Source organism: Oncorhynchus gorbuscha, linkage group LG17 (assembly GCF_021184085.1).
Source record: "Oncorhynchus gorbuscha isolate QuinsamMale2020 ecotype Even-year linkage group LG17, OgorEven_v1.0, whole genome shotgun sequence".
In the NCBI taxonomy this organism is placed as follows: domain Eukaryota; kingdom Metazoa; phylum Chordata; class Actinopteri; order Salmoniformes; family Salmonidae; genus Oncorhynchus; species Oncorhynchus gorbuscha.
The window spans coordinates 12,948,677-12,971,371 of NC_060189.1; the positions used below are offsets into that span (position 1 = coordinate 12,948,677).

The 22,695-nt window shown below is 42.3% G+C and overlaps 1 protein-coding gene across 2 annotated transcripts in view; it reads left to right on the forward strand.

Moving 5' to 3' along the window:
* Nucleotides 1-389: 389 nt before the first annotated feature.
* LOC124001362 (probable E3 ubiquitin-protein ligase RNF144A-A) overlaps nt 390-22,695 on the forward strand; it is a 69,494-nt gene continuing 47,188 nt past the window's right edge. Inside the window, exon 1 of one of the 2 annotated variants that reach the window (XM_046308096.1) lies at nt 390-504. The gene's annotated coding sequence lies outside the window, so the exon portion shown is untranslated. Of the gene's footprint in view, nt 505-980; nt 1,150-22,695 lie in introns of those variants that run through there. The other variant, XM_046308097.1, reaches the window with a different exon arrangement.

The following is a 22,695-nucleotide window of genomic DNA, read 5'->3' on the forward strand; positions in this document are numbered from 1 at the left end:
TAGGCCTATTGCCTTAAAGCTTTGTCTGTAATGGCATTCATATGAAATGTAATTTAGCTTTTGTCCTTGCTGAACTTGCATAATATAAATAGTTATTTTCCGACCAGGCCATTAATTACAAAGGAATTGAACACAGTTAATGCCTGGATACATTTGTATAGACATGTAATAGGCCTATTGCCTTAAAGCTTTGTCTGTAATGGCATTCATATGAAATGTAATTTAGCTTTTGTCCTTGCTGAACTTGCATAATATAAATAGTTATTTTCCGACCAGGCCATTGATAAGTGTACATTTGATAGGGAATGTTCACTCATAGTACCCCGTACAGTAGGAGGCAGTAATACACATTATGGGTGTAAACTCCCAAAAAGCCTTAAAGAAGAAGAATAAGAAGAAGGCGGCGCATAACTCAACAAAAACGTTCGCCTGACAAATGGCGTCTCTCCAGTGCGTCGCGCGGAGCAGCTGATTTTCCCCGTGTAGTTGCTAGGCATTTTCAAGGTAGGCACATCACCTTGGGATATTTACAATGTTATGCAGATGTAAGCTCGGTTTGTGTCTTGTGAATCACCGGTTTCGAGGCAGGTGAAAGGGGACGTTGCTTAGTTGCAAAGGAGTCCTCAGACATTATTTTCATGATTTCCTCATGCAGCTAACGTTACTGTAACGATCATTCGATACTGCTTGTTAGCTGTGGTTTTAATTCGCCTGCTTTCGTTATCCACGTAGTCTTATATTTTATTGAATATCCTCTTCGTTTATTTCCAGGTGATACATGGTCGAATGTTTTAGCCTCTTCGTTTTGGACGGATACGTTTAGAAGTCACTACCAAAAACAATCTGTAACCACGGGTAATCATTAGTCCAAGCAGTTGCAAAACGGACTGAAACGAGAGTTTCTAGTTGACAAATGCAGGTTGGTCCCTCCCCGTTTCGTTCAGTTTGCTTCCCTTTAAGAAACGTTTTGCAACATAATTGACGTAATGAATATACACCCATAACGATACTCTGTCTGTCACAATGTCTCTCGAGTAGCAGCAATCAGCCACTTACATTTGATCTAGTTGATAACCTTCTGAAGTTCTGCTTGCATCGCTCCTGGGGTTATTTTATAACGAAGAACACGGCGCTGTCACAAAACGCCAGGTAATTTGGTTTATTTCCAATATGTGCACCACCGAGTCGTTCACATGACAGTTCTGTCTGAGAACCTTAACACTAACTGCGTTTCCCATACAGTCGAGTCTACACTGTTATAACGTTGTTGTATCTTGTTTTAAGCTGAGAAGGACAATTAGAACGGATTTGCTTTGTGAAATACAGGCTGATATTGTCATCTGCCCTCCAGTCAGGGTGTGCAAGATGTCACAATTTCAGATGAACTAAACCTCACCCATTACATTGTACAGGTAGGCTGCTGTGACACTTTTTGGAGCAGGAAAATAGTGTTGCAGCCTACTGTAGGCTTTTTGTTACAATATTAGGCCTACTGAAAATTACAGGAGGCATTATAGGAGGGTGCCAACATGATTGGCTGTAGTTCTGGAATTACCTGTTGTCAGTAGCAAGCTGTTTTGCATTTTGTTGTTTTCGTCTAGTTGTCGTTTGTCGTCTAGTTGATACTCAAGAGTTCTCCAAATTGTTTTGCCAAGACTATATGTTCATCAACTCAGGTGTACAACAGTGTTGATTTAATGAACTTCTGCTATTTGTGTTGCTGACACTGCAACCACGTTATCATTATTCAAGAACAGTGGCTCTTCAGCAACCATGGGACTGATGCAGTGCTGTTGTCAGATAGGCTGCTAGTGTTCATGTTGGATATATGATGCACAGCAAGGTGACACCCTAAAACATTGAGAGTTGATTACCCCCCTAGGCTACTGTTCTAGTGAGTCATCAACCAGAATAAGGGAAATGTAAGCACTGTGTAGTGATACTATACATATGAATATCAATGATTCCAGGTAATGTGAATCCATGACATTCATCAAGGAAAATATATTGCAACAAAACAAAAGATGACACCATATAATACATGAGTACATCTCAATATTAATTTCAACCTGTTTGGACTGGTTGACTGCTCTCTCTCTCTGAGCTCTTAAATGTCATATGGTACCTTGCCATGGCATTTCCATTTGAAGCAGCCTCCCCTCAGGTAAAGTTTAGGCCTAGACATGAACAAAGAGCATGTCTGCACAGTCACCCTCACAGCTGAGGACCCATGTAGTGATGCATACATACCCATTCTCTGTCGCGTCACCACTTACTCATCTTGCCCATACTGTACAATTTGATTCTGTTTCGCTGAACTACATGTGAGCTGTAATAGCGTGCTGGGAAGATCTCACACTTGAAAGGTGAATAGAGCCTGGCAGGCAGTCAGACAGGCATGCAGTAGGGATGGAGTTTCAAGGGATGAGGCAGGCATTATTCCCATTAGGGAACAAAACAAAACATATCCTACTCTAGCTATACATGGCCAAAAGATTTTTCTGTGAAAATGAATTCACAGAGTGACAAGCCACTCAGGGGAAATGGACCTGGATTTGCATGAGGGGAAATGGACCTGGATTTGCATGAGGGGAAGAACATTTTTCAATTCATGTGATATGCTGGTAATGAAGCAGGCTGAGAACACGGTGTACCTGCCAGCCTCTTGGGAACACAATCAACATTACACTCCACAATCCCTCAGAACTGTGAGTCCTGCTCAAACATCCACCTGTACCATCAGAAAGCCCCAGTGAATAATACTGACTGACTGCAGCCTTGAGTATTTATTTTAATTTAAACAGGCATTGAATGTACCTGGGTGTAGGAGTGTGTATTGTGGTGGCGTCAAACACCACCATCCCCCTTTTCTGTAATAAATACTTTGGCATTTCACAATGTGCCTCTAAGCATTTTATGTTTGGGGGCGTGGCTTGGCATGTAACATGAACTGCTGTGGTTTTTAATATGCTATTGAATGAAAAGTTGCTTGGATTTGAGAAAGGAACCTCCTAATTAGTGGTCGACTGATTTTAATCGAAATGGCCAATTTTAATTAGGGCCGATTTCAAGTTTTCATAACGATTGGAAATCGGTATTTTGGGCTCTGATTTAGCCGATTTTAATAAAAAAATAATCACCCTGTCATCTCAGATTTTCAGCCAAAGCTAGACAAGCATTTGTGTAAGTTTATTGATAGCCTAGCTTAGCATTATGCCTTGCTAGCAGCAGGCAACCTTGTCACGGAAATCAATAACTACACATGGTTGATGATATTACTTGTTTATCTAGCGTGTCCTACGTTGCATATAATGGATGAGATGACTTAACAAAAGCGCATTTGTGAAAAAAGCACAATCGTTGGACGACTGTACCTAACCATAAACACCAATGCCTATCTTAAAATCAATACATATAAGTATATATATTTTTAAACCTGCATATTTAGCTAAAAGAAATCCAGGTTAGCAGGCAATATTAATCAGGTGAAATTGTGTCAATTCTCTTACGTTCATTGCACGCAGAGTCAGGGTATATGCAACAGTTTGGGCTGCCTGGCTCATTGTGAACTTATTTGCCAGAATTGTACGTAATTATGACAACATTGAAGGTTGTGCAATGTAACAAGAATATTTTGACTTAAGGATGCCACCCGTTAGATAAAATACAGAATGGTTCCCTATTTCACTGAAATAATAAAAGTTTTGTTTTTTCGAAGTGATCGTTTCCAGATTCAACCATATTAATGACCAAAGGCTAATATTTGTGTGTTATGTTATAATTAAGTCTATAATTTGATAGAGCATTCTGACTGAGCGATGGTAGGCAGCAGCAGAATCGTATGCATTTATTTAAACAGCACTTTCGTGCGTTTTGCGAGCAGCTTTTCGCAAGCACAGCGCTGTTTATGACTTCAAGACTAATGACTATCAGCCTAATGACTGGTGTAACCGATGTGAAATAGCTAGCTAGTTAGCGGGGTGCGCACTAATAGCGTTTCAAACGTCACTCGCTCTGAGACTTGGAGTAGTTATTCCCCTTGCTCTCCAAGGGCCGCGGCTTTTATGGAGCGATGGGTAATGCTGCTTCGAGTGTGGCTGTTGTTGATGTGTTCCTGGTTCGAGCCCAGGTAGGGGCGAGGAGAGGGACGGAAGCTATACTGTTACACTGGCAATACTATAGTGCCTATAAGAACATCCAATAGTCAGAGGTATATTAAATACAAATGGTATAGAGAGAAATAGTCCTATAAATACTATATTAACTACAACCTAAAACCTCTTACCTTGGAATATTGAAGTCTCATTTTAAAAGAAACCACCAACTTTCATATGTTCTCATGTTCTGAGCAAGGAACTCAAACGACGGTTGCATTATTTCAACCAAATTGAACATGTTTCATTATTTACTTGAGGCTAAATTTATTTTATTGTTGTATTATATTAAGTTAAAATAAGTGTTCATTCAGTATTGTTGTAATTGTCATTATTACAAATAAATAAATAAATACATTTAAAAAATCTGCCATTTAAAAAAAAAATCGGTATTGGCTTTTTTGATCCTCTAATAATCGGTCTCAGCGTTGAAAAATCATAATTGGTCGACCTCTACTCCTAATGGTATTTTATTGAATGAAGGGATTCTTGGCTGCTGTACATTTAGGCTACTCAATCATAATGTATTGATCATTGTCACTAAATAAACATTAGGGCCAACTTTGCCATCTCCTCTGGTAGGCTAGTTCTATAAAGATATGCAATGTTGATGTTATACATGACTGGGCAATTCCAGCATGTTGAAATTGTTGGTAAGCTTATGCCATGCACTGCCCTACCCTAAGTCGTTTTTAAGGTTGCCACATTTGATCACAATGTAATCGCACAAGTATGGAGGTGGGAGTAACTTAAAAATACTGCTCACGCCTTGACACCGTTAATCCTTTCTCACTTTGGCAGTTTGAAGTGACTGAAATGTATATCTTTTTTTTTTATCTGACTCGAATATGTTATTTTTCCTACAGTCTAAACAGCCAAAAAGCACATAGAATCAGATATTTCAAGCAACATTTCACATTCGCAGATGGTTTGAAATCCGATACAAATGAGATTCCTGGCCATGTGACTTGTCTGAATGGTCAAATCTGACTTATTTGCCCTCAAGTAGTTTTAGACTTATTTGCCATATCCTGTTTCTTGTTACTCTGACAGTTTTGACAAGAACATGTGTAGCTAACTAGCTTTTTAATTATTATTATTTTTTTTTTTTACAAATGAGTGAATGTGACAGCTAGCTAGATTGTTGTGGCTTGCCAAAAAGGAATTGTGATTTTGAACATTCAAAGCAACTGGTAAATGTCCATGGCTGGCATTGTTGTCTCCTTAGCTTGCTACATAACTTCTGAATGATAGGAAGCATGAGCACCACCACCAATCAACCTACACCACTGTACACGCACACCTATCGTTACTATGACAACTAGCGTAACTTCTAACTTGCTGTTTGGACAGTCAGTATTCCAAAACTGATTTGACCATTAAGGCCTGCAGTGTGAACAAGGCTTTAGAATGCGATGAATCTGTCTAGCGCCATTGAACTTGTTAAACATGACAAGTTACTCATGTAAGTAGCTCAGACTGCTTGTGACTGCATGACCATGCCAGAAATGTAACACCCATTCAGTTTAACCAGACGCACTTGCCCCGTTAATGAATGCTTACTCTTTACCTTTTAAATCCAGTTAGGGTAGCTTCTCAGGGATGTGTGTGTCACTCTCAAAGTCTGCGTTTTGCTGCATTGGAAATGTGGAGAAAATCTATTGTCACTCCTGGCAAGATGTTATAATAATTTGCCGTTATATGACTCTGTGGTGGGGTTAAAATTGTTCGTTCAAGTTATGAGGTTAGGTTACCTAATCGTTTTCAGTGTCATTCTCGTTCAGCAGACTGCCGGGTCCAAGTGGTGGGGATCGTGGCGCGAGTCGGGAAACAAATGATTGAGTGTTTGAATGGTTCCTGAAATGTTTATTGCTCCGAGGGACGCTTTGCCTAATGGCCAGCATCCAGCCCAACAATCATAACAGTATTTCGAGGCATCCCTAATGGTATTGTACTGTAATTACTTTTTTCGACAGAGCTCGCTCCTCGCTCACAGAGCTCACTCGCATCTCTAGGTTTGTGTTTTAAATAGAGAACATCGTGTGCAGTGCCATGAATACCCTCCAGGCCTAACTCTATAGCACATCGACAGTATGTTTAATCCCTGATCAAATTGTGCTCTGCAAAGGTTAAACATTAATCTCTGTCAATAAGCCTCGGGCTGGCCTGACAAACATTGCAGCAGTATAGTGTAAAGTAATAGTACCTCTAAAAATGGATACACGCTTTACACGTATGATCAGTAGAACTATAAACCCAGACCTTTAGAACATGATAGCCATATAGGCTTTGATTCTTGTGATTCGAGGCAAAAGGTCATAGGCCTGCAGCTCTGTAGGCTGGGTAATGATAAAGACCCATTAAGGGGTTCAGCCATCCTGTAGTGAGCAGCATACTGTACGCTTATGTAATTTCACTGAAGAAAAGGGTGAAAATGCTTTAAGTGCATGCATTAGTCATTAACTGGTCTTAAAGCCCATACTCGCTTCCTATTAAGCCAGTCCCCATGGTGTTTTCTCTCTCCTTTTTGATATGCTAAGTCGCATACCTTACTCGTTTGAGTGTTCCTTACCGTAAGTGGGTTCTATCTAGTCTAGGGCCTCACTTTTCAGTGCATCAAACAAAACAGGACGTGAGTGTTTTCCTAGGTACACTACATGACCAAATGTTTGATGAGCAGGTGTCCACATACATCTCATTCCAAAATCATAGGCATTAATATGGAGTTGGTCTCACCCCCCCCCCCCTTTGGGCTGTTTTTTTCCAAGATAACGTAGCAGTTCAGACGCCTTGCCGAGTCCAGTGTATAGATACTTTTTTCTTTGTGTATATATTTACTATATTTATAGATGTTTTTATTTATTTTTAGCTTCAATTTCAAAATACTCTCCTGCAACCTGCCTCACCCAATGTGGTATGGATCTGCTATTTTCTATACTTTAGAACCGGAACCCCCAACAGAAGCTAGCCAGCTAGTAGTCAGTTTGCCACTGCTAGCGGTCATCAGCTAACCTTAGCCTGTCAACTGCCAGTCTTCCCAGAGTGATTCAACCCAGAGCATATCAGACTGCTTTTTCTCTACCAAATCTCCCCATCTCGGGATTCCTACCGCAAGCTCTGAACCTTTTCACCTGGGTCATCGCAGCTAGCTAGCTACTATCAGAGTGGCTACTACTGACTAACGTCTCTGTCCCGACGCAAGCACCAGTTAGCCTGGAACTAGCCTCGTGCTAGGCCCATCTCCCGGCTAGCTGAATAGGTCCATCAGCCAATTTCTTGGGCTACAATACCTATTTTGCAAATTGGCCTGGACCCCTTTTAATGCCGACACGGAGCCCTGCCGATCCATCACGACTGGTCTGCCGACATAACCGTCCGAGGGGGCTACAACAGACTCTTCCGTCGTGCCGTCCCCCTAAGGCCCTTCTGCTAGCCCCGGCCCGATAGCTGTCTGAATCACCGTGTCTCCAGCTCGCCTAGTTACTCACTGGTCCCTATGATCACTTGGCTATGCATGAGTCTCCCTGATGTCAATATGCCTTGTCCATTGCAATTTTGGTTAGTGATTGTCTTATTTCACTGTAGAACTTTTGTTCCACCTCCCACACATGCGGTGACCTCACCTGGTTTAAATGTTGTCTCTAGAGACAAAACCTCTCATTGTCACTCAATGCCTAGGTTTACCTCCACTGTATTCCCATCATACCATACCCTTGTCTGGACAGTATGCCTTGAATCTATTCTTCTGCACCCAGAAACGTGCTCCTTTTACTCTCTGTTCCGAACGCACTACACGACCAGTTCTTAAAGCCTTTAGCTGTACCTTTATCCTACTCCTCTTCTGTTCTCCTGGTGATGTAGAGGTTAATCCAGGCCCTGCAGTGCCTAGTTCCTCACATTCCCCAGGTGCTCGTTTGTTGACTTCTGTAAATCAAAGTTTGTCACGTGCGCCAAATACAACAGGTGTAGTAGACCTTACAGAGAAACGCTTACTTACAGGCTCTAACCAATAGTGCAAAAAATGTATTAGGTGAACAATAGGTAAGTAAAGAAAAAAAATGTAAAAAGACAGGCTATATACAGTAGCGAGGCTACATACAGACACTGGTTAGTCAGGCTGATTGAAGTAGTATGTAGATATGGTTAAAGTGACTGTATATATGATGAACAGAGGAGCAGTAGCATAAAAGAGGGGTTGGTGGGTGGCGGGACACAATGCAGATAGGCCAACCAACCAGTGCCTGCACATTGGCTAACCGGGCTAATTGAGGTAGTATGTACATTAATGTATAGTTAAATTGACTATGCATATGATAAACGGAGAGTAGCATCAGCGGTAAAGAGGGGTTGGGTTGGGGGGGGCACACAATGCAAATAGTCTGGGTAAGCCATTTGACTACCTGTTCTGGAGTCTTATGTCTTGGGGGTAAAAACTGTTGAAGCCTTTTTGTCCTAGACTTGGCACTCCGGTAGTAGAGAGAACAGTCTGACTGGGGTGGCCTTCCTCTGACACCGCCTGGTGTCGAGGTCCTGGATGGCAGGCAGCTTAGATCCAGTGATGTACTGGGCCATACACACTACCCTCTGTAGTACCTTGCTGTCAGAGGCTGAGCAATTGCCGTACCAGGCAGTGATTCAACCAGTCGGGATGCTCTCGATGTTGCAGCTGTAATACATTTTGAGGATCTCAGGACCCATGCCAAGTCTTTTTAGTTTCCTGAGGAGGAATAGGCTTTGTCGTGCCCACTTCACGACTGTCTTGGTGAGCCATTACCAACCTTTCAAAGCACATCATGGCTACGGACATGAGTGCTACGCGTCTGTAGTCATTTAGGCAGGTTGCCTTTGTTCTTGGGCACAGGGACTATGGTGGTCTGCTTGAAACATGTTGGTAATACAGTTTCAATCAGGGACATGTAACCTTAAAAGCCTTGGTTTCATGCATGTTAACATTAGAATCCTCCTCACTAAGTTTGTTTTATTCACTGCTTTAGCACACTCTGCCAACCTGGATGTCCTAGCCTTGTCTGAATCCTGGCTTAGGAAGGCCACCAAAAATCCTGCAATTTCCATCCCTAACTAACATTTTCCAACAAGATAGAACTGCCAAAGGTGGTGGAGTTAGCCTGCAGAGTTATGTCATACTATCTAGGTCTGTACCTTTCCAGAAAGAAGTCTTTCACTGTTGCCGCTTGTTCTAGACCACCTTCCGCCCCCAGCTGTGCCCTGGACACCATATGTGAATTGATATGTGAATTGAGCTATCTTCAGAGCTCATACTGTTAGGTGACCTAACTGGGACATGCTTAACACCCCGGCCATCCTACAATCTAAGGTAGATCCCCTCATTCTCACAAATTATCAATGAACCTACCAGGTACAACCCCAAATCTGTAAACATGGGCACCCTCATAGATGTCATCCTGACCAACCTAACCTCTAAATACACCTCTGCTGTTTGATCTCAGCGATCACTGCCTCATTGCCAGCGTCCGTAATGGGTCTGCAGTCAGACCCACCTCATCACTGTCACACGCTCCCTAAAACACTTCAGTGAGCAGGCCTTTCTAATCGACCTGGTCCGGGTATCCTGGAAGGATATTGACCTCATTCTGTCAGTAGAGGATGCCTGGTTGCTCTTTAAAAGTGCTTTTCTAGTCTTAAATAAGCATGCCCCATTCAGAAAATGTAGAACCAGGAACAAATATAGCCCTTGGTTCACTCCAGACCTGACTGCCCTTGACCAGCACAAAAACATCCTTTGGTGTACTGCATTAGCATCGACTAGCCCCCACGGTATGCAACTTTTCAGGGAATTTAGGAACCAATATACACAGGCAGTTAGGAAAGCAAAGGCTAGCTTTTTCAAGCAGAAATTTGCATCCTGTAGCACAAACTCTCATTTCTTCTTCACACAAATCCAGATAGCTGATGTTGTGAAAGTTGCATAATCCGGACCCTGACAAATCAGCTGGGCTAGACAATCTGGACCCTCTATTTCTAAAATCATCCACCTCAATTGTTGCAACCCCTATTACTAGCCTGTTCAACCTCTTTGGTATCGTGTGAGATCCCCAAAGATTGGAAAGCTGCCGCGGTCATCGCCCTCCTGAAAGGGGGAGACACTCTAGACTAGAGGTAGACCGATTAATCGGAATGGCCGATTTTAATTAGGGCCGATTTCAGGTTTTCATAACAATCGGAAATCGGTATTTTTGGGCGCCCATTTGCTGATTAAAAAATATATATATATATTTTTTTTATATACCTTTTTTATTTAACTTGGCAAGTCAGTTAAGAACACATTCTTATTTTCAATGACCTAGGAACGGTGGGTTCAGGGGCAGAACGACAGATTTTCACCTTGTTAGCTCGGGGATCCAACCTTGCAACCTTACAGTTAACTTGTCCAACGCAATAACGACCGGCCTCTCTCTCTCTCGTTGCACTCCACAAGGAGACTGCCTGTTAGGCGAATGCAGTAAGCCAAGGTAAGCTGCTAGCTAGCATTAAACTTATCTGAAAAAACAATCAATCATAATCACTAGTTAACTACACATGGTTGATGATATTACTAGATATTATCTAGCGCGTCCTGCGTTGCATATAATCTGACTGAGCATACAAGTAAACATTCATTCAAACAGCACTTTCGTGCGTTTTGCCAGCAGCTCTTTGTTGTGCGTCAAGCATTGCACTGTTTATGACTTCAAGCCTATCAACTCCCGGGATGAGGCTGGTGTAACCAAAGTGAAATGGCTGGCTAGTTAGCGCACACTAATAGCGCTTCAAACGTCACTCGCTCTGAGCCTTCTAGTAGTTGTTCCCCTTGCTCTGCATGGGTAACGCTGCTTCGAGGGTGGCTGTTGTCGTTGTGTTGCTTGTTCGAGCCCAGGGAGGAGCGAGGAGAGGGACGGAAGCTATACTGTTGTTACACTGGCAATAGTAAAGTGCCTATAAGAACATCCAATAGTCAACGGTTAATGAAATACATTTACATTTACATTTAAGTCATTTAGCAGACGCTCTTATCCAGAGCGACTTAAAATACAAATGGAATAGAGGGAAATAGTTCTATAATTCCTATAACTACAACCTAAAACTTCTTACCTGGGAATATTGAAGACTTATGTTGAAAGGAACCACCAGCTTTCGTATGTTCTTATGTTCTGAGCAAGGAACTGAAGCGTTAGCTTTCTTACATAGCACATATTGCACTTTTGCTTCTCCAACACTTTGTTTTTGCATTATTTAAACCAAATTGAACATGTTTCATTATTTACTTGAGGCTAAATTTATTTTATTGTTGTATTATATTAAGTTAAAATAAGTGTTCATTTAGTATTGTTGTAATTGTCATTATTACAAATAAATAATAAATAAATATCGGCCCATTCATCGGTATCGGCCTGTTTGGTCCTCCAATAATCGGCATCGGTGTTGAAAAATGATAATCGGTCAACCTCTACTCTAGACCTATATCTATCCTACCCTGCCTTTCTAAAGTCTTCGAAAGCCAAGTTACCAAACCGATCACCGACCATTTCGAATCCAAAATGACTGCCTCGCCTGGTTCACCAACTACGTCTCTGATAGAGTACAGTGTGTCAAATCAGAGGGCCTGTTTTCCGGTCCTCTGGCAGTCTCCATGGGGGTGCCACAGGGTTCAATTCTCGGGTCGACTCTTTTCACTGTATACAGCAATGATATCACTCTTGCTGCTGGTGATTCTCTGATCCACCTCTATGCATACGAGACCATTGTGTATACTTCTGGCCCTTTGGACACTGTTAACTAACCTTCAGACGCGCTTCAATGCCATACAACTTCTTCCGTGGCCTCCAACTGCTCTTAAATGCAAGTAAAACTAAATACATGCTCTTCAACTGAGCGCTGCCTGCACCTGCCCATCCAGCATCGCTTCTCTGGACGGTTCTGACTTAGAATATGTGGACAATACAAACACCCAGGTGTCTGGTTAGACCCTAAACTCTCCAATCTCCAATCCAAAATGAAATCTAGAATCAGCTTCCTATTTTGCAACAAAGCATCTTTGACTGCCAAACACCCTTGTAAAACTGACTATCCTACCGATCCTTCCCTTCGGCGATGTAATTTACAAAATGGCCTCCAACACTACTCAACACATTGGATGCAGTCTATCATAGTGCCATCTGTTTTGTCACCAAAGCCCCATATACTACCCACCACTGCGACCTATATGCTCTCGTTGTCTGGCCCTCACTTCATATTCGTCGCCAAACCCACTGGCTCCAGGTCATCTACAAGTCTTTGCTAGGTAAAACCCCACCTTATCTCAGCTCACTGGTCACCGTAGTGGCACCCACCCGTAGCACGCGCTCCAGCAGGTATGTTTCACTGGTCACCCCAAAAGCCAATTCCTCCTTTGGCAGCCTTTCCTTCCAATTCTCTGCTGCCAATGACTGGAATAAATTGCAAAAATCACTAAAGCTGGAGCCTCATACCTCCCTCACTTAAAGCATCAGCTGTGAAAGCAGCTCACAGATCACTGCACCTGTACATAGCCCATCTGTAAATAGCTCATCTGTGAATAGCCCATCCAACTACCTCATCCCCATATTGGTATTTATTTTATTGCTCCTTTGCACCCCAATATCCCTATTTGCACATTCATCTTCTGCATATCTATCACTCCAGTGTTTTAATTGCTAAATTGTAATTACTTCTCCACTACGGCCTATTTATTGCCTTTCCTCCCTAATCTTATTTGCACACACTGTATATAGATTTTTATATTGTGTTATTGACTGTATGTTTGTTTATTCCACGTAACTCTGTTTCTCTCATTGCTTTGCTTTATCTTGGCCTGGTCACAGTTGTAAATAAGAACATGTTCTCAACTGGCCTACCTGGTTAAATAAAGGTGAAATAAAAAATAAATATAACAGCCTCCACTCTTTTGGGAAGGCTTTCCACTAGATGTTGGAACATTGCTGGGGGATGTGCCCCCATTCAGTCACGAGCATTAGTGAGGTCGGGCACTGATGTTGGGCGATTAGGCTTGGCTTGCAGTTGGGACTCTGTGCAGGCAATTCAAGTTTTACCGCACCGATCTGGACAACTTATTTCTGTATGGACCTTGGTTTGTGCACAGGGGCATTGACATGATGAAACAGGAAAGCATTGCGACAAAGTTGGAAGCACAGACTCATCTACAATGTTAGTGTATGTTGTTGCATTTTAGATTTCCCTTCAGTGGAACCAAGGGGCCTAGCCCGAACCATGGAAAAACAGCCCCAGACCATTATTCCTCATCCACTGAACTTCACAGTTAGCAGTAGGCATTGGGGCAGGTAGTGTTCTCCTGAAGTCTGCAAAACCCAGATTCATCCGTTGGACTGCCAGATGGTGAAGCTTGATTCATCACTTCAAAGAATGCGTTTCCACTGCTCCAAATCAAATTTTATTTGTCACATACTGAATGCAACCGAATAAAACCTTACAGTGAAATGCTTACTTACAAGTCCTTAACTAACAATGCCGTTTTAACCTCTACAGCAGGTATTCCCAATCTGGGGTACGCGCAATGCCGTCGGGGGTGCGCCAAAACAAATGTGATTCACATAAGAAATACACTGCTCAAAAAACAAAAAAATAAAGGGAACACTTAAACAACAATGTAACTCCAAGTCAATCACGCTTCTGTGAAATCAAACTGTCCACTTAGGAAGCAACACTGATTGACAATAGATTTCACATGCTGTTGTGCAAATGGAATAGACAACAGGTGGACATTATTGGCAATTAGCAAGACACTCCCAATAAAGGAGTTGTTCTGCAGGTGGTGACCACAGACCACTTCTCAGTTCCTATGCTTCCTGGCTGATGTTTTGGTCACTTTTGAATGCTGGCAGTGTTTTCACTCTAGTAGTAGCATGAGACTGAGTCTACAACCTACACAAGTTGCTCAGGCAGTGCAGCTCATCCAGGATGGCCCATCAATGCGTGCTGTGGCAAGGAGGTTTGCTGTGTCTGTCAGCGTAGTGTCCAGAGCATGGAGGCGCTACCAGGAGACAGGCCAGTACATCAGGAGACGTGGAGGAGGTCGTAGGAGGGCAACAATCCAGCAGCAGGACCGCTACCTCCGCCTTTGTGCAAGGAGGAGCAGGAGGAGCACTGCCAGAGCCCTGCAAAATGACCTCCAGCAGTCCACAATGTGCATGTGTCTGCTCAAACGGTCAGAAACAGACTCCATGAGGGTGGTAGAGGGCCCGACGTCCACAGGTGGGGGTTGTGCTTACAGCCCAACACCGTGCAGGACGATTGGCATTTGCCAGAGAACATCAAGATTGGCAAATTCGCCACTGGCGCCCTGTGCTCTTCACAGATGAAAGCAGGTTCACACTGAGCACACGTGACAGAGTCTGGAGACGCCGTGGAGAACATTCTGCTGCCTAAAACATCCTCCAGCTGGCCGGTTTGGCAGTGGGTCAGTCATGGTGTGGGGTGGCATTTCTTTGGGGGGCCGCACAGCCCTCCATGTGCTCGCCAGAGGTAGCCTGACTGCCATTAGGTACCGAGATGAAATCCTCAGACCCCTTGTGAGACCATATGCTGGTGCGGTTGGCCTTGGGTTCCTCCTAATGCAAGACAATGCTAGACCTCATGTGGCTGGAATGTGTCAGCAGTTCCTGCAAGAGGAAGGCATTGATGCTATGGACTGGCCCTCCTGTTCCCCAGACATGAATCCAATTGAGCACATCTGGGACATCATGTCTCGCTCCATCCACCAACACCACATTGCATCACAGACTGTCCAGGAGTTGGCGGATGCTTTAGTCCAGGTCTGGGAGGAGATCCCTCAGGAGATCATCCGCCACCTCATCAGGAGCATGCCCAGGCGTTGTAGGGAGGTCATACAGGCACGTGGAGGCCACACACACTACTGAGCCTCATTATGACTTGTTTTAAGGACATTACATCAAAGTTGGATCAGCCTGTAGTGTGGTTTTCCACTTTAATTTTCAGTGTGACTCCAAATCCAGTCCTCCATGGGTTGATAAATTTGATTTCCATTGATAAGTTTTGTGTGATTTTGTTGTCAGCACATTCAACTATGTAAAGAAAAAACAATTTAATTCATTCAGATCTAGGATGTGTTACTTTAGTTTTCCCTTTATTTCTTTGAGCTGTATGTATGGTATGTATAAAAAATCTTCACATTCACACAGTCCATTTAGTAAGGCCCGCGTCCATAGAGCCACGTACCTGCTCTTCTGGTAGTACTGCTACTACCAGCAGTACTGCACCTGTCGATGACACAAGTTGCTTCTCTCCCTCGGTGAGCACTGTCACTGCGGGTTATGTTCAGAAATCCACAGGCTCGACTGGTCACGACCGGGCAGACGAACATTCCAAATAGTATCCGTAAAGTTCGTGGAAACATGTCAAGCGTTTTTTATAATCAATCCTCAGGTTGTTTTTACAACATATAATCGATAATATTTAAACCGGACTGTAGCTTCTTCATTAGGAGGGAGAGAGCGAGAATGTCTGCTCCAAGCTGTTGCGCATGCAAAACGCTGCTGGCACCCAGCCATCCAATGACGCGATGTGATCTTTTCTCGCTCATTTTTTAAAATAAAAGCCTGAAAATGTCTAAAGACTGACACCTTGAGGAAGTGATAGGAAAAGGAATCTGGTTGCTATCCCTTTAAATGGAGTGTAGGCAGGCAATGGAACAGAGAGCATTCAGGAAAAACAGCACTTCCGGGTTGGATTTTCCTCAGATTTTCACCTGCAATACCAGTTCTGTCATACTCAGACAATATTTTGACAGTTTTGGAAACTTTAGTGTTTTCTATCCTAATCTGACAATTCTATGCAGTTTCATTTGTTATGTTTTTCATCCAATCATCAAAATACTGCCCTGTACACTCAATAGTTTCATCTACCCATCGTGTCCAATTTCAAAAATGCTTTACAGCGAATGCACCACATATGATTGTTAGGTCATAGCCAAGTTGAAAAAACACAGCAATTTTTCCAGCCAAAGAAAGGAGTCAAAAAAGCAGAAATATAGATAAAATGAATCACTAACCTTTGATCTTCATCAGATGACACTCATAGGACATCATGTTACACAATACATGTATGGTTTGTTCGATAATGTGCATATTTATATCAAAAAATCTGTTTACATTGGCGCGTTACGTGCAGTAATGTTTTGATTCCAAAACATCCAGTGATTTTGAAGAAATACTCATAATAAACATTGATAAAAAATACAAGTGTTATTCACAGATTTAAAGATGTTCTTCTCCTTAATACAACCACTGTGTCAGATTTCAAAAAATCTTTACGGAAAAAGCATAATCTGAGAACGGCGCTCAGAACCCAAAACTGCCAGAGGAATATCCGCAATTTTGGAGTCGACAAAGTTAGAAACAACACCATAAATATTCACTTACCTTTGATCTTCATCAGAAGGCACTCTCAGGAAACCCAGTTCGACAATAAACGACTTTGTTCCATAAGTCCCTAATTTATGTCCAAATAGCCACTTGTTGTTAGCTTGTTCAGCCCAGTAATCCATCTTCATGAGGCGCAGGCCCTTCGTCCAGACAAAAACTTGAAAATTTCCGTTAGTCCTTTAGAGACAAGTCAAAACATGTATGGAATCAATCTTTAGGATGTTTTTAACCCAAAACATCAATAATGTTCCAACCGGAGAATTCCTTTGTCTTCAGAAAAGCACTGGGACGAGAGGTAACTCAGTCGTGAGCGCGCGTCATGAGACCAAGGCACTCTTCCAGACCACTGACTCAGAGGTCTGATGAGCCCTTCCATTATAGTAGAATCCTCATTAAAGTTTCTAAAGACGTTTGACATCTAGTGGAAGCCTTAGGAAGTGCAAATTTATCCATATCTCAATGTGTATTCGGTAGGCCAAGCTTTGGAAAAACTACAAACTTCAGATGTTCCACTTCCTGGTTGGATTTCTCAGGTTTTTGCCTGCCATATGAGTTCTGTTGTACTCGCAGACATCCATTGAAACAGTTTTAGAAACGTCAGTGTTTTCTATCCAATGGTAATAATAATATGCATATATTAGCATCTGGGATAGAATAGGAGGCAGTTCACTATGGGCACGCAATTTATCCAAAGTGAAAATGCTGCCCCCTATCCCTAAAGTTAACTAGTTATGTGACTTCTGAAGGTAATTGGTTGCACCAGATCTTATTTAGGGGCTTCATACCAAGAAAGAGTGAATACATATGCACGCACCACTTTTCCGTTTTTACATTTTTTTAAGTAATTTTTTTTCACGTCACCAATTTGGACTATTTTGTGTGTCCTTTGAATGAAATCCAAATAAAAATCCATCAATTACAGGTTGTAATGCAACAAAATAGTAAAAATGCCAAGCGGGATGAATACTTATGCAAGGCACTGTAGTTCAATGGTTCTCAAACTTTTTGACCCGCGATCCCCACACATGCGTGCACCCAAAATTGCTGCGTAAATGTAACCTGTCATTACAGCCATAAACAGTGAAGTATTTTCAAAACACACCACACAGAAATACACTGTTTTACACCTGCATTTTGAGAAAAAAGTCAATCATGTTAGCAGGCAATGTCATGTCACATTGTCACTTCTCTGGAGTTGAGAGCAAGCAGGGTAATACCTACCCTACCTGTATGCAGAGGTTGTTGCAGAAGATAAATGGAAAGCATGGTCTGTCACCACACTGTCTGCCTGCAGAATGCTTTTTGCCAACTGTGTAGACCCTTTTTTTCCTCACAAATATCGTAACATATTCTTGCTAATGTATTACCTTATCCCATAATATTGAAGAGCTCCGTGATTGGCTGAGATAATTAGTGGGCTGGACATGCTGAGAGATGAGTTTGGATTGGTCTACCATATAGCACACTTCTGTCTATTTGAGCTAGTTAGACAGAATTACCAACACATACTAACGCAGCTTTTTTTATGTATCACGTAGCAAAACTGCATAAGTGTCACTCCACATTCTTGTTCAGTGGAATTTGAATATGATATCTAAGGAGATGGAGAAAACACCTGTCTTTGGATTACATCTTCAAACTAAGGGCAACCATGGCATTCGTGACAGGAGACACGTCCATCTATGATGTATACGGTTAAGAAAGTGATGTAGTTTCAAGTTAGTGTACTGTTAGCTAGCTAACGTTAAGTGTATGATCTTATTATTTGTATGTCAGAGCCATTTGCTTGGGTAGCTAACATTGAATCTGTTGGTTGGTTAGCTACCTGCAGATTCCAAGAGGGGTAGTAACGTAATGAGTTGGAATTATGGTTCATTGTTTAGCTAGTTATCTACAAGTTTGAACAAAAGACTCCCCTATGCAAGTATCCATTTCAATAGAATGTCACTGTGACAACTGTTCATATACGTTGGTTAGATACCTGCAGATTCATGCAGGGTAGTAACATCATGAGTTGTTGTTCATTATTTAGCTAGCTACCTAGCTACATGTCTTAACAGAAGACTCTACTATGTAAGTAACCATTTCGGGGTGCGTTCGTAAAATCAGTCTGACCATCCATTACGATTTCAGAGCACTCTCGTCTGAGTGTTCCAGAGTGCAGAATAACTGATTTACGTCGGCAAAAAAAAACGTGATTTAAATTGTTGCCAGCAGTACAGTTAGTCACCAATGCTTTGGATAACATAACAGCCGAACCAGCTCTGCTAGGGTGAGTAATGTTCCGTGATCTGTTCTCTCATTTGTGTCTGGAAGTAGCTAGCAAGTTAGCTTGGGTGCTTGACTGTTATTTTACATTTTTTTATTATTATATACAAACGAGTACATAAACCTAACAGACTGGGTATTACATATCGAGATAAGACTTTGCCAAATTGAAAATGTATGGTACGTATTGCTGCTTTGTTTTAGCACTTTCTGATCTTTCAAAATAATGTTTTAATTCTGTCTTAAAAATGCGGAGAGGGGTTTTGTTCTCCACCCACTTTATTTTATGGATCAAGAATCTGCAATGAAAAATTAAAAATGTAACAAAAGTTCAATCGGGGTCCATATAATTTTGATCAAAATAAGTATTTCAAATTAACATTAATAGATTTATTTTCTTTAAAAAAAAAAACTACTATCTCGCTCCAATCGGACATAAGAACAGTCCCAAAATCAATGGGCAAGAGTCTCTGTCACATCCACAAATACAGATTTAAGAATCGCTATTTTGAATCTGTGTATAATAAAGGTCTTTACAGGAGTGCTTGACTGCTGCTGTTAGTACAGAATGCTTGGATCAACCCTTAAAGAGATGATTGGGACCTAAAGAGATGGGTCGGTCTAAAGCTTAAGAGGGTGTGAATGATGCTGAATGGGTGTAGAAGGGCTCTCCAGTAGTAGTACCAAAACATTCAAAGGCCACAGTGAGTTTACAAGTTAATCAACTTTCAAAGCAAAAATGACTTCATATACCATTTCGTAGCTCTGAGTCTCTACTTTTATCCAATGTAAAAAAACAATTTTGCTACATAAGACCGAATTTGTATTTTATTTAGTTTTTTTGAGCCAGTCGGTCACATATAGCCAGTAGTCCTGCTTTGGGTGGCTATCTGAAATGTATGTAAATGATCAAAGAACTTGCCAGGTAGCATAACCTTATTGTTTTGGCAGTCTGTAGTAGACTGCAAAACTGTATGTATGGATAATATAAAAGTAGGCATACTCTTATCAGGAAAAATCATAGAAAATTAAATGTGTGCTTTCTGGATATGCTCGCTCGCCTTTGCGAGACAACTGGTCACTGGTCACCAACAAGACATGCAACTTTTTGGTGCTGAAGCACAGATTAGGTTTTTTAGACAATTTGTTGCAATACCGTAGACCTATGCTAGAAACCAGATCAAATAGACAAAGGTAGAAATATATAAAATACAAATGGTATGCATATGTAGTATTATATTATATTAAAAAGTATATTTTTCCTATTCAGTTTCATACTCCTTTTATTCTCCACTTTAAGAACGGCCCAACTCTATTTAAACATTTTATGGTAAGGGTTTAGGATTCCGGATAGAACTAACACTTTGGGAAATACTGCACCAGCTTACTGGACCTGTGATTGACAGTTTGATGATCCAATCAGAGGGCAGAGTGTGCATTTCACTAGCCAATCTGTTACAAGTTTTTTTTCTTTGCATGGGTGCTGCTGATTGCAGCTTTTCTCTGTCTGCTTGGTGAGTAATCTATGGAGAATCTGCCACAAAATGAGTGATAAAACGCCTTGAGGCTCCAAGTCCAAATCAACTCAAGTTTTTATTTTCTATTAAGTAGAGTCTCGAGTCCTCACATTTGTGAATCGAGTCGGACTCGAATCCGAGTCACATGACTTGAGGAGTCTGCACCTCTGCTGCTATCTGAAAGAAAGACCTTTTACTTTGCCGTTGAATTGTGTTGCTGACCAGAACTGCTAAGTAGTTCTTGACTTGATGGCCTGGTGTGGCCTTGCTGAATCTTATTCAGACCACGTGGATGTGTTTAGCAGAAGGGACAGCTCAGTCACACTCTGCCCATAGTCTGTCTGCACACTGATTATCCCTCAAGTGCTGCTGCAGGGATTTAGAAAATGCCTTAAGTGGCGGGCCCTTGTGCCGGGATGACACATGGAGAGACTGTGTCCTTTGTTTAAGAGGGCTTTCACTGTCACTGCAGTTCTAGAAGTTAGAAATCTTAAAATTCTTGTCAATTTACTAAACTGCATTACACTCGAGGAAATAACCCTGTGCCATGACCTTCGGATTAGACTCCATCAGTGTCTGTCAGTAACCCTCCCTCCCTCAAAGTGGTCATGAAGTCACCATTGTCTAGAGCTTTACGTGCAGTCAGGGTAGTCCTCTAGGTTAATCAGTGCTCTGATTTGAGTAAGTGATCACACCCCCTCCTTCTCACACTCTCTCCCCTCCTATTGTTCTGGCTCTGTCCCACCCCACCTCTATTGCTCTGTCTCCGTCTCCCCCCTCTATCGCTCTGGCGATGGTAAAGTAGCATAGTGCATGCCTGTCCGCCAGGGTACTTCCTTCAGCCCTGCACCAGAATAGCTAGCTCAGTGTTCCGGGCTGTCAGGCACCTGTGGAATCCAGGTGTTGATGATGTAACCAGTTCTGTCCCTTTCTTGGTCTCTGAGCCTAGGCATGATGAGAGCCTCTCTCTCGGGACCCCGTTAAGAAGCTAGGCCAGAGAGATTTGGTTGTATATAGGCAGATTTCTAGCTGGCAAAATGCTAAGTAATCTGCAGCACCACATGACAAATTGGTGTAAGAAAATATTAGTTGAATTTGACATACACTATGCATCTCAAATACAGTTCTGAACGCTGGACCTAGTATGGCTATTTCTGGACTTTGTATCTTGATCCAATTGCCTTAATCCAATGTGTTTTGCTCTTGTGGATCCAGTCTCATCTAGCACTTTTCTCTGGCATCAGCATGTGGCCTAGTGTAGCATATTGGCTTTTCCAGCCTGTATGTGTCTCAGGGCTCTGGGAGAGTGTGTCTGCTGCGGTCTGAGAGGATACTGAGTCTGAAGGCAGAGCTGATTTTATATAAAAAATAAATAAAAAATCCATTTACATAATTATTCAAACCCTTTACTCACTACTTTGTTGAAGCACCTTTTGTCAGCGATTATTGCCTTCTTGTGTATGACACTACAATCTTGGCACACCTGCTGTATTTTGAGTTTTTCCCCTTCTCTGCAGGGTGCTCTGTCAGGTTAAATTGGGAGCATCGCCGCGCAGCTATTTTCAGGTGTCTCCAGAGATGTTCGTCCAGGCCACTAAAGGACTTTCCAAGACTTGTCCTGAAGCCACTCCTGCATTGTCTTTGTCCTTAGGGTCATTGTCTGAATGCTCTGGAGCAGGTTTTCATCAAGGATCTTTCTGTACTTTGCTCCGTTCATCTTTCCTTCGATCCTGATTAGTCTCCCAGTCCCTGCTGCTGAAAACATCCCCACATGCTTCACAGTAGGGATGGGATGGTGCCAGATTTGTTCCAGATTTGATACTTGGCATTCAGGCTAAAGAGTTCAATCTTGGTTTCATCAGATCAGAGAATCTTGTTTCTCATGGTCTGAGAGTCCTTGAGGTGCCTTTTGGCAAACTCCAAGTGGGCTGTCACATGTCTTTTACTGAGGAGTGGCCTCCATCTGGCCACTCTACCATAAAGGCCTGATTGATGGAGGGCTAAAGAGATGGTTGTCCTTCTGGAAGGTTCTCCCATCTCCATAGAAGCTCTATCAGAGTGACCATCGGGTTCCTGGTCACCTCAATTACCAAGGCCCTTTTCCCCCGATTGCTCAGTTTGGCCGGGCGGCCAGCTCTAGGAAGAGTCTTGGTGGTTCCAAACTTCTTCCATTTAAGAATGATGGAGGCCACTGTGTTCTTGGCGCTTCAGTGCTGCAGAAATGTTTTGGTACCCTTTCCCAGATCTGTGCCTCGACACAATCCTGTCTCACACAATTCCTTCGAACTCATGGCTTGGTTT